Below are 13,505 nucleotides of genomic sequence, written 5' to 3' on the forward strand. Positions count from 1 at the left end.
GGAGTCACAGAATCAAACTCCTCCCAGGTGATATCGACAAGACCGCCCGCGTCCTGAACGTCAGACTCTGCCCAGTCAGAGTCCAGACCGGTCCGAATCCGAGCGATTTTGTCCGACAGATGTTGGTTAAACTCCTCGGCACGACCCTGCAAGGGATCCTCCCTCACCTCCTGATTTAGGAGGGAGCGAGTCACCCTAAACAGGGCGGCCGGGCGATTATCTGCGGACGCGATAAGGGTGGCGAAGTGGTTAGACCTCGCCTCCCTTATCGCAGCGAGATAAGACCTAATGTAGGCTCTTAGTCGCAATCGGTCGGATTCGGATCGGCTGGACCTCCAACCGCTCTCTAGGCCCCGTCTCCGACGCTTCATCTCCCGGAGCTCCACAGAGAACCATGGAGCTCGACGGGATCTGCACCGGGTCAGGGGCCGCAGGGGTACAACTCGGTCAAGAGCCTCAGTGGCCGTCCTTTCCCAGGCTTCCACTAAGGCATCTGCCGAGCTGTGAGCAAGGGAGGCAGGTGGGGACCCCAGCGCCGCCTGGAACCTCTGGGGATCCATTAAGCGTCTGGGGCGGTACCATTTAATTGGTTCCAAACACCCACGGCGGGGGGTGGCAAAACGGAAGACCAGCCGCAGGAGATGATGATCGGTCCATGACAGGGGCATAATAATTGGAGAGCCCCCACCAAGATCATCTAACCACCGTCCAGATAAGAAAACTAGGTCAAGGGTGTGGCCTCCCTCATGAGTCGGTCCCGAAATTACTTGCGTCAGGTCCATGGCCGTCATGGAAGCCATGAACTCCCGAGCCAACTCAGATGATCCTCCCAGCGATGGTAGGTTGAAGTCCCCCAAAACTATAAGTTTCGGGAACTCAACCACCAACCCAGAGAGGACATCGAGAAGCTCAGGCAGGGCTGCTGCTGCGTGACTAGGCGAAAGGTACACCAGCAGCAAGCCCAACTGCGCACCAGGACCGCATCTCAAAAAGAGAGACTCACACCCGACTATCTGGGGAACGGTGGCCTCCCGTGGACACAAGGTCTCCCTCATAACAACAGCCACTCCCCCACCCCTACCCTGAGCCCGAGGCCGGTGCAGCACCCGGAAACCTGGTGGGCAAAGATCAACCAGAGGAACGCCGCCCTCTGGGCCCAACCAAGTTTCCGTAATGCAAGCCAGGTCCGCCTGCTCACCCTCGACCAAGTCACGGACGAGAGGAGCTTTGTTGGCGACCGACCTGGCATTCAAGTACACCAGCCGGAGCTCAGGAGGCTGCACATCCTCACTCCCAGGACCTCGGGGCGGAACCAGAGGGTCGGAGTGCCTCACCGCTTGTAAGCAGCGGAGAGGCCTTCCCTGAGATCGATACGGCCCTCTGTTCCTACACCTGCTGCCATTCCCTAACGTCGTGGGAATGGGTAGTCCCACGACTGGCCCTGGAGCCCCGGAAGCAACCGACCCCCGCTCCTCCCCCCCGCGATCCGCCTCGGCACTGGCCTGAACAGAGGTTGTTGGACTGCCCCCCTCGTCCAAACAACCAAAAGAAAAGCCCTCCCTCCTCCCTAACCCCCGAAAAAATTTTGACAAAAAGCAAACCAAGGGCCTCTTGTTAGGTTTACGTCGGAGGCCCGTACCCGTGCCCAGCCATCTCTCAGGGTCCCAATAAATGGGCCCTTCCTCGAGATTGTACTCGGCTGGAAAGGCGGGTCGCCCCCAGGAAGGGGGAGCACCCCTGAGGGCGAGTAAGTCCGTAGAGGAGTACCTAAAACAAGGCATAAGTGCAGTCCAGATACAGGCAGTCCATAGTCAATTAATTAAGGAGGGTCCAAACAGAGAACAAATAGGTGTCACGAGCTTCCACCCAGCCACTGCCACTCAGCTGGGTGCCACCCCAGGACAGGCCAGCCACCGTCCTCTCACGACAGTCGCAAAGCCTATTCCTGGGGGAATGGTCCGTAACACCCATCCTGGGTATAGCCTGTCCCCTAGAGCTCTCACCTCTAGGGGCGGCAGATGTAAGTTCAAGCCACCCTCACACGGTGGCTAGTACCCAGGGAACTCTGCATCCTTTGGGGGCGGTATATGGATGGCAATAAGCAACAGTCCAGAGGCAGAGATATAATAGTATCATTACACCATCAAAGTCTGCACTACTAAATAGCCGAGTCCTCCGCTGCTCTGCCCTTCCAGAAGATTGATCATGGCCACAGCACCCTAGGCCCTCAGTTCTGCAGTCATTGGGGCCTTCCAGATTATAGTCAGCTAAGTCTAACTCTTTTAGGTCCAAAAATCCAATGGCACCGACCAAAGTCACAACAGGTGCCACGGAAAGCATAGATCTTTCGAGGGACCGCTGAGCTCCACTGGGATCCACCGGAATTAACCGGCTAGCCCAGGGACCTTCGAGGCCACCAACAGCAGTGAGGGTACCAGGCCGTCTGGAAAAAGCAAAGCAAACAGAGGAAAAGACAAGTTGAGTGCAGCATCGCCGTTGAGCCGCCAGGTCCGCTGCCACCACCGGAGCGCTGCTACAGACGTCGCCGCCATTGCTGCCGCCGCCAGGACACCGCTGAAACCAAGAATGATCCAGCCCTTCCTGCCACCGATGAAAAACGGGCCGAAAAGGCTCAGGCGGGAGCGGGCGAACGGCAGGGCAAACGACCAAGCAAGCAGTTGATGATAAAGAAGGCCCAGAGCAGCCCGGGAGCAACGCCGCCGCCGCCGTCGCCATCGGAGCAAGCCGAGAACGCCGCCGAGAACGCCGCCGCCGCCACAGCCGAAGGCAGACCAAGCCGACCACAAAAGCGGCCCGAAACGGCCCGAAACGCCTCCACCAAGACCGCCAGCAGCCAGGGGCCATCCGAGGACGCCGGCTCCGCCACCGCCGAAAACGCCGCCGTCGGCCGCCGAAACCGCCAGGTATCGTAAAAACGGCCCGGGAAACGCCCGAAGCAGCTGGGAGGCGCCGCAAACATCCAGTCCGGGAGAGCAGCAGAAGAGCAGCAGAACCGGCAGCAGACCAGCAGTCCAATACCATCCAGCTGCCAAATCATTGCCCTTACTATCCCCCCAACCCAGAGGGTATAACACCCCTGGGGGGCTCCTAGGACGCCTGTTTTCTGAAACCTGCAGAGCTCACCCTAACAGATCCGCCCGCACGTCCGCCATCTTGGAAGTTTGGAACATGATGCAGAGCAGATGCAGTAATACAAAAGGGAAGTGATCAACACATGCGACAATGGTGCCTTCTCAGAAATGTGCCCACCTGGGATTTGATTCTACCAGCAACTTCTTATTCCCGCCCTGCCCCCCACATTGATCTGAACCACTCATTCAGAAAGAACCTTCTTGTTGACAATTAGTTTAGTTTAGTTTAGTTTAGTTTTATTAAATTTTTATACCGCCCTTCTCCCGAAGGACTCAGGGCGGTGAACAGGGCATATCTTAAAACTACAAAAGTACAGAAGTTAAAAAAGAATTAAATTATTGCCCACAATAAAAACAATAAAATATATATATAAATATTAAAACCCTAAGTGATTCCCCATCAGGCCAGGCCAGCTTGTTCAAATAAATGGGTCTTTAACCCGCGCCGGAAGGAGCGGAGATCCGGTGCCATCCGGAGCTCAACCGGCAGCTGGTTCCACAAAGCCGGAGCGCCCACAGAGAAGGCCCTCCCCCTGGGGGCCACCAGCCGACATTCTCTGACTGGAGGCACCCTGAGGAGGCCCTCTCTGTGGGAACGCACGGGGCGGAGGGGAGTCGACGCCGGCAGCAGGTGGTCCCCGAGGTATTCCGGACCCATGCCATGTAAGGACCCATGCCATGTAAGGACCCATGCCATGTAATTAAGGTGGATACTGTAGTAAAGGCCATTAAGGGACAAGCAGGACCAGGACTTACACTTCCCCTATTCTGGCCCCTCTACAAAAGTGACTGATGTGGATTTCCTCTAGAGCACTCTGCAAATGCAGTCATACAACCTCTCAACAACTCTTCTCAGAAAGGGAATGTCACTGATACATGTAACAGGCTGAAAGTTTCCTAACTCTGCTTGGCCAAGCAATGGATTCTTGAAGAAGGATTGCACTATTGCCTCTTTCAGGCAGGTGGCACCATCTTCTCCTTCAAGGAGGCATTCAGTATTGTTTGCACATGGCCGGATTCCCTCTTGAAGGCTTTCACCAACCAAGAAAAGCAGGGATCTAAAGATACAGTATTAACAGAAAATGGAAGTTGGGTTCAAGCATCATGTTAAACCCTACCTGTTTTGTCCATGGCTTACAGAATAAGGCATGGTGATCTAGTTCATATAAAGACCCTGGTTTACGAGTCAGCAGACTCTCATACTACTTGAACAAAATGATACAGCTTTTAATATCAAGAAAATCAAAGTGTTGTACATTCAGTCTTACTAAGCTTCAGTTGGTTCTCCTATCCTTTCTAAACTTCTGACATATTGCAATCAAAAGTTCTTTTAGAAACGAAACTACAAATTTTTAGTTGGGTGGGTGTAGAGAACTGAACTGGCTGTAATTTGTGAAATCAAACTTAGCTTCTCTTGTTCCCTCTCACGCACATTTTAGCAATGTGGTTGTAGCATATTTCACACTCCTCTGGGAGACAAATGTAGGCCAAAGGCTTCAGGAAGGAATCTCTAGAAAGAAACATAGTGCCTTGGTTCTGACTGCGAGAGGGACAAAGAAAATATATTTTTTAAAAAACTTGTAGAAATGGTTTTGCACTTTTTATTATTTATGCTGACAATGCAGACAACGGACCCTTGGTTTAGTAAGCAGGAGCCAGATGTGAAGAACTTACTCACATACTGTATATGATGGGACCTTGCAATTATCTGTACATAAAGCAGCTGGAAAAATCATCATTCTAGCTAGGCCTATGGTCAAACTAAATATACATATGCTAAACAAATCCTGCGTATTGTAAGCAAAAGTAATTTCATATTAGCAAGTTTTGCAATATCTCACATGGATATTTCAGGTCCAGTTTCCTTGCCCCTGGCAACTACTTCATGTTTCTCCATCTCTAAAGTTTTTTGTTTCCTCCATTTCTTGGATCTGTGTATTTATATTGTCTCTTTATGCACAATGTTTCCACACTCGTTTCCAAGGGTTTTTTTTCCTTTTCATTTTTCAGACTGCCTGTAAATGTCCCATAAATAATATGCTTGTTTTCTGAGCAGAATAAGTGAGAATCATAAAGTAATGGGCTCAAAATCCGATACAATCATTGAAGGATTGAGATTAATATAACTGGTCAAACAAACCTGATATATACTACTGAGAATATTTTTAAACCCAGTAGTTTGGTGTTGGCCCAACTTGCCAGAAAGAACACGGCATTTCTGAATGTGTCAACAGAGAAACAGAGGCAAAAAGAGATCAGTCTCTGGTGTGATGTCATAGAAACCCTCACATTCATTGCTCTGTGGTAAAGAGAGAACTTGGTTGTATGGCTTTACCCTTCTAGCCACATTTATTTATTTTATTTATTTTTTATTTATTTTAATTCCATTTATATCCCGCCCTTCTCCGAAGACTCAGGGCGGCTTACAAGCTTAGCAGTAGCCTTCATTCAATGTATATGCCTGCTTATTAGGGCTTTCATACACCACCACCCCAAGCGGCATTATTACAAAGTCAGCTTAATTGCCCCCAACAATCTGGGTCCTCATTTTACCTACCTCGGAAGGATGGAAGGCTGAGTCAACCTTGAGCCTGGTGGGACTCGAACCTGCACTAATTGCAGGCAGCTGGTGTTACTGAAGGAGGCATCAGCCCACTGCTCCACCAAGGCTCTTTGATGGCCACCTTTGCCTTCCTCACTGCTAGTAAAATACAAAACACACACAAACACAAGCAAGCAGTCTCTGGTGTGATGTCATAGAAACCCTCACATTCATTGCTCTGTGGCAAAGAGAGAACTTGGTTGTATGGCTTTACCCTTCTAGCCACATTTGATGGCCACCTTTGCCTTCCTCACTGCTAGTAAAATACAAAACACACACAAACACAAGCAAGCAGTCTCTGGTGTGATGTCATAGAAACCCTCACATTCATTGCTCTGTGGCAAAGAGGGAGAACTTGGTTGTATGGCTTTACCCTTCTAGCCACATTTGATGGCCACCTTTGCCTTCCTCACTGCTAGTAAAATACAAAACACACACAAACACACACACACACACACACCAAAACCCAGCATATTCACTGGCATCTTTTACTACTATACAAAACCCAGGTTGATATGCTGTTACAAATAAAATATATTCAGTAGAGATCTCAAAAGGTACCAAAATACTTATTTTTTGGCTTGAGGCTATAGACTATCCTAACCTTTTCCACAATCTACCCCAAGTAGAAGTATTCTTAGAAATTTTTTGAAGATTTGTATAGTGAAAACTATTGAAGTGCTCTAAAACAAGACTAGGAAAGCAGCAAGCAGCAGGGCTTTGACAATTTTCCACTAACACAACTAAGATTCAAAAAACATTAAACTGCATCCCTGCTGTCAAACAGAAATTCAAGATTATTTTAGCTGTGTATAAAACACTGTCTTACAACCTTCTCAAGTCTAAAACTGGGAGTGCGCCAGTTAAATATATTTGAAGAGGTCCAGTACAATTACTTTTGTTGCTGTGTTTTGACGATCGACTTCTTTAAAAAAACACACCCAAAAACAAATGCATAAACCAAACTAAAGAATAACCAACTTGTCTTCTAGAATTACAATTTGCTGCAGAGTACAAATCAGCTTGAGTTCTTGGAGAAGAGTACAATCTGATTGCCAGAAAAGAAAACTAAGTTAAGTGTTTTAAATTTAAGGTGCAATCCACTTTGGCCAACCACTATCACCTTTCTATCACACCAACTTTCAGAAACCTGTCATCATTCCTAATAGGCATTCTCATCATTTGTTTAAGTATAGCATGTAAACATGTAATTCAAGAAGCATCATCATAATAACCTGAGAACAATTGTGTTGTATCAGCAAATGCAAAACTATGCTAATGCTGCATTCCATTTTTTTGGCTGGCCAGTTGCATGGCTAATATGCCTTAAAAAAACAACCTACAACAAAATATATTTTATTTTAAAAAGTGCAAACGGTATTTATTTATTTATTTTATTTATTTATTACATTTTTATACCGCCCTTCTCCCGAAGGACTCAGGGCGGTGTACAGGGCAATAAATACAAACAGAATATAAAAGTTAAAAACGAATTAAACAAGTGCCCCAAGTTAAAACAGTAAAACAGTAATTAAAATATATTAAAGCCCCAACCCTAACCCATCAGACCAGGTCAGACTGCTCAAATAGATATGTTTTTAGATCGCGCCGGAAGAAGCGAAGGTCGGGGGCCGTCCGGAGCTCAACCGGCAAGCGGTTCCATAGGTCTGGCGCGCCCACAGAGAACGCCCTCCCCCTGGGGGCCACCAATCGACATTCTTTGATCGGAGGCACCCTGAGAAGGCCCTCTCTGTGGGAGCGCACTGGACGGAGGGAAGATGACGCCGGCCGCAGGTGTTGCCGCAGGTAATCCGGACCCATGCCATGTGGGGCTTTGTAAGTCATTACTAACACCTTGTATAAAGGTCAAAGTACATTAAACTACACACATCTAAACAATTCATGAAACAAACAGCAGGGGCAATGTAAATATGATACCACAGTTTTGCAAGTCGTATTCCCTCAGTTCCCAGATTTAGGTAGTGTTCCTCTACCACGTACGCACAGATATCTTCACTCCCCCAACCCACTCCCATCCAGAACAAAGCAGGTTATTTTCAAGCAAGCAACTTAATAATGATACATTTCATTACTTAATTAAACTTCTTTACTCAAACGTAATGCACTCCTAGTATTTTGTCCCTCACTTTTTTTTTTTACCCAATCCCTGAAACTTTAGGAGGGATTCCTATTGATATGTACTGTCCGGGTAGCATACTCACTGTCTTTCTACCTCAGAATTGGACTTCCTATCCTTCATTTTCTCTCTCCTCAAACATAGCAGTCCAAATAATACCTGTGACAGGGGTCCCCAACCCCTGGTCCGTGGTCCTGTACTGGGCCGCAGAATGCCAGCAACCAGTCTGCACAAACAAGCAAAGTCCCACCTGCGGGATGCAGGCAGCACACAAAACTATGCCTCCTCCGGTCCACGGAAAAACCTCTCTCCACTTAACCGGTCCCTGGTGCCCAAAAGGTTGGGGACCTCTGATCTAGTGTCAACAGGAGGAAGACAGAACTACAACCTGGTCTCCTCCATGACAAAACTGTTATTGCAACAGGTGGCCAACTCTCATTCTCCCCTCTTTTCTTAGTAAGTGAATGCCTTCATTCAGTGCTTCTGGGGAGTTTTAGGCTGCATCTGTGCAGGTTTCCAACCCAAAAGGATTGACAAATCCTAAACTAAACCTAAGTGTAGTTCTGTGGTATGACCATTAGCAGCTCAAGAGCATGCCAGAGAAAGAGAGCAGGGTTGGCATGGGAAACAGTAATTCAAGGCATTGATATCCCCAGGTTCTCTCTGTCTCGGTGCTGTGTGGGCTGAGAGCAAGTGACTGGTCCAAGGTCTCCAGCTAGCTTCATGCCCAAAGTGGGACTAGAACTCACAGTCTTCTGATTTCAAGCCTGACACTAGAAGATAGATGCTAGACAGTTAGAAAGTAACTATCTGTTACTTTCTGCACATCTTGATGTTTATCTTCCTTTTAAAATTTGTATTTTTACTCTGTGAGCCTATATGCAGTATATGCAGATTCTGCTGATTTTCTATCCAGATGACAGACAGAAGTACCACCCTAATTTTCATTTAACAAAATGAACAAGCCCCTGCATCTTTTAAATCAGGGGTTGTGAAGGAAGCAGTGATTGCAATCATAAAAGCTCTGAGAACAGGAGGCCACACTCATTGAATGAAGTCTTCCTTCTCCCCAGTCCATATAGCCTGTGTATATGCTTGCATGTGTGTCTAGGTTGAGCTAATGTACATGATTAGCCTTATATTCAGGAAGTGCCAAAGAAAACATTTCAGCATACAGTAAATAATTCATGGAATTTACTGAAGGCCACTGTCTAAAAAAAGCTTTAAAGGGAAATTAAATACATTGATGGAGTATGGTCATGTAGGAATTCTTCGCTCAGAAGCAACAAGCATCTCAGTACAACAGGTAGAAAAAATGTTATTGGCTTCATGGTGGGGCTTCTTGGATCCTTGCAAAGCAGAATGTAGGGCAAAATGTAACATAGTCTAATCAGCATTCTTACTAGAACACTTAAATTCAGGAAGATATCTGAAATTATATACAATCTGGCATGTGTTTACACTACTCCCTTCTACCCCCATTGACTCCCAACATGATGCTTCTTCCAAGTGACCATTCATGCTCTGAGCAGAAGTGGCCTGACTACCAATGCAAACAAATTCCCTGGAAAAAGCCTGTCAAAACCAATGGGGAGTACATAGCTTTAGCCATAGATTCCAAGACAGGCAGTAATAGAAACCGCTTTGTGTTTTCCTTGGTCTGGCTTCTCTTCTGTATTAAAGGAGAAACAGTCAATGTATATGCTATGCTACTATATAAAAAGGCTGAATGGTTCTTCGTTCAGATAAAGCTAGTCCATTCTGTGGCTCATTAGTAACAGTATAGCCAGTGCTTTTTTTGTAAAAGAAAAAGGTGCCCGAACTCACACGTCCTACAACCCACCTTGCCTACCCTACAAGGTTCCATCCAAAAAAGGTGCCGGAACTCCGTTCTGAGCGTTCTATGACAAAAAAAGCCCTGAGTATAGCCATCAAGCAATCAGATTGGCATATAACTATTCACAATTAACTAGACCTAACTCAAAAGTGTTAACAAATCAAGAAGACCTACCTTAGTGAGTAAATATTGCAAATAAAAGAATTCTTGAATGCCACAAAAGATGGGGGTGTTCTTTCAGTCAAGAGAGAAACTATGGGCAACCTCTGATTGCATTCCTAAGCCCTTTATAAGTATTCAGCTCAAATCTCTGTTCTTGAGAGAGAAGAAAAAAACAAACAAACCAAGGTGCCAGAAGGAGAGAATATGTGGAGAAGAGGCACCCATTTTGGTTCTACTCTTATCTGGAATTTGCTTCAGCCCTGCTTTAACACAAGATACACTTCAACAAAAGGGGGAAAAATGTAACTGCCAAATTCTGCCTTAGGAACTGGGCTCTAATATTGTTGGTAATTTCTTAAGAGTATTGCTGGTCTATGACCATACTAAATTGATGATGATTTCTTAGACTAATTTTTAAATGCACACTCTGGAACCTATGTGCAGGTCTGTGGCTTGGCCATCATTTTGTTAGCCGTTACTTCCAGTACGGCTGCAGCATAAACAAATGGGTTGCTAAGTGAAATGGCAGCATGTCTGTAGAAAGAAAAGATTATGGAACAAGAGCTTTTTAGAACCAAAGAACCCTATCTTCAAGTAACAATTATTATATTCGGATAGTAAAATGTCCCAACTTTAGTGATGCTCCAAAATTCGATGTAACAATCCCAGAAGTTTATTTTAAAGCCCTTTCATTTTATCATGGAGTCTCTATTCAAATGGGTTTTTAAAGAAGAAATAGTTCATCCTTTGTGCTAATTTTATGATCTAACATTTTATCCATTCAACATAGTTTCAGCCTTCCAGAGTGCCACTCTCAACCTGCCAAAATCAACATCTCTACATTATGTACAGTATGACTTGACAAACCTTTTAACTTTTCCAGATGGTTATCTTGGCAGGAATCGTTTTGACAAAATGTGCTATCCAGTGCTATGCTGCAATAACTATTAGTTACGTACAACATTAAGTGGTTAATTCCTGAAATACTCTGTTCTTCACCAGAATCTTGCATTCCCCCCCCCCACCAAGGATAAGCTGAACCAAGCCATTCAGAATGGCTCAACCCATTTCAGAAATAAATGCAGATGGGGGGGGGGAGATATCATCCAGTTCATCTAAAGTACCCAGCTGCCTTATTATGGGGAAAGCCATAATGCTGAGAAAGATTGAAGGAAAAGGAGGGCAAGAAGCAGCAAGTTGGATGGACTCAAAATGCACTGGCAATAGGTGCCCCATCAGAAAATTTGAAGGAGAGCCAGATCATTCTGGAGAGATCTACCTATGTAGTTGCTAAAAGGTGACACTACCTTGAAGGCACACCATCAATAAGTGTGTTAGCAATTATGGCAGTTCCTTGGATTGTCTAGTGCTTTGCACTAAAAGATAAAAAGATGCAATGCTTTCCACATGACACTGTTTGCAATTCCTTGAAAGAAAATCTGCCCCCCCACCCAATCTTGCACAGGAGAAAAGGTGCAGCCACTCTGAGAAGTTGTAACCTGGGGTTAATAAGTATCTTTAAATCTGAAGCATTGAAGAGTCTGAATATTTATCACCTCACATCAGATGCTTCTCTATCAGTTGCACAGAAAGAGGCTGTGTACTACAAGAAAGCAAAACATCAAGGCTCAGTAGTGCTTCTCTGCATGTGAATGTTTTCTAAAAGGTGGGTTGCTTAAATGGACTCAAAGCAGAAAATTCGTTGTTGGCAATCCAGTATTGTTTCACAAAAGACAAACTGAAGAAGTGACTTTACTCAGGTTGCCTCTAGAGAAGAGCAAGGGTTGAGGATGAGGAGGATGGAGAAATTTATTTTCAAGTATATGGGAAAAAAGCCTAGAGGCTTAAGAGTTAAGAAAACATTACCCAGAAGAAGAGTCCCCTAAAGAGATGCGTCATCTTAGGAAACAAGCACATATTTCAGCCACGTTTGTTCATTTTTTGCTCCTTTCATTGCAAGCTGGGGGAGAAGACAAAATTTAAGCTCTTGGAATCCAAAAGTTATTGAAGGTTATCTTCCAAAGGAGCAATAGAGATCTTTTTAGGGGGAAGAGATGGAGTGGAGTTTCAAAGTCTGATGGGCTAAAGAAGAGAACACATACCTGCTTCTTTCAAGGGATATATAAGGAACAATATATACCGGTATTTTGAAGCAATGTAGGTATGAGTAAGCATTTGCGGGACGTGTATCTATCTATTGGGATGCTCTCTCCCTTTGTGCTCCTGTCTAATTGTGTAGAAGAGGAAACCATTCCAGCTTTGCTGCGCTCTCCCTTCCTGCCTTTCTTCCCTCCCTTATCCACCATGGAATCTATAAATCACTTCTGGCAGGTAGCTGGGAAGCAGCGGATAATGATACTTTTGCTCTAGAGGAAAGGAAGTCACCTTTTAACCCTGCCTGCTGTTGTTTCTCTTACAATAAGACTAGAGAACAGATAAAAACAACATGCCAACTGTCACAGATCTGGTGACAACTGCAGCAGGAAACCTTACGCCAGACCCACAACATGTTCAGACTGAGGACGTCTGTCCCTCAGTCGAGTGTTTTGATGGGATGCCTTTTACCCTTCACTCATTCAAATGCTCCCTAAGTTCAATCAGTGAAGAATCACAACAACCAATTTTCTGAATGGAAAAAATCAAAAATATTGCATGCCTGTTTCAGCCCACGAGAGATGCTCCCATCAACACTTTTGACTTATGAAAAATCAAGGGGGGGGGGGGAGAGGGAAATAAAGAAGCATCGTGCAGTTTAAGTCATGAGAGCTAAGGCTTAATAGCCCAAATTCCAGAGAAAAACCGGTGCCAAAAGTACAACACGAAGTATGAATTAGCTTTAACCGGAAATGGTGAGATGCTGATAGCCTGAATAGCTTTGACAGTAGGCCTAGGCCAATATACTGTATGAATGGAACCCTTTTGTTCCTTCAGTGATAAATAGGTTATAAACATAATAGAAGGTAAGTGCGTCTAAATTTCTTAAAAGCTACTTTTCAAATAATTTCCGAGGGTCTATCTAGCCAGTTTACTTTTCAGTTTGTGAAACTTGAGAAGATGGACAAAATCCTCGGAATGACAAGGTCTACCATGCCTGTCTTGACTTATTAAATTTTCTAGGGCAGAGCTGAGTGATTGGGTCAAGGAGATGATAAATGTTTTCCTGAAAGACAGCAAGGTCCTGATTTATCTTGAAGCTGTAGACCTTTTAAAGACATCAGTCTTTCTTTTGCTACAGCATACTTTAGAAAAACAAAAACAAAAAACAGATGTGGGGAATAAGCTCTGAGCATATGGTTCAGAGTGTCATGGTTTGACTGAAATAGATTGTTTAGATCTGCTCCAGCAGAACTTCTGGAAGCGATCATTTGGAGATTACAGTTGGAATGCCATTAATATGCCCTTTTCTTCCTTTCTTTCCTAATCTTAGGGAAAAAGTGGATTTTCTAAACTAGTGCCACAAAACTTTCTGAAATAGGTAAAAGAACCTAAGCATTAAACAAGATACTAGATTTTTCTATTTACTTATTAAGGTTGGAGAGACTGTTGATCTTGGAAGTTTGACTAAGCTATGGGGGAAGGGAGTGAATCAATAGAGCCATTCCCACTTAGGGATAT

At 45.2% G+C, this 13,505-nt stretch overlaps 1 protein-coding gene across 2 annotated transcripts in view; it reads right to left on the minus strand.

The window, feature by feature from the left end:
* The window catches only part of SPRED2 (sprouty related EVH1 domain containing 2), a 98,798-nt gene that overhangs the window by 12,208 nt on the left and 73,085 nt on the right, over positions 1 to 13,505 (minus strand). The window lies entirely within an intron of this gene.

This window comes from Vipera berus (assembly GCF_964194415.1).
Source record: "Vipera berus genome assembly, chromosome: 1".
NCBI lineage: Eukaryota > Metazoa > Chordata > Lepidosauria > Squamata > Viperidae > Vipera > Vipera berus.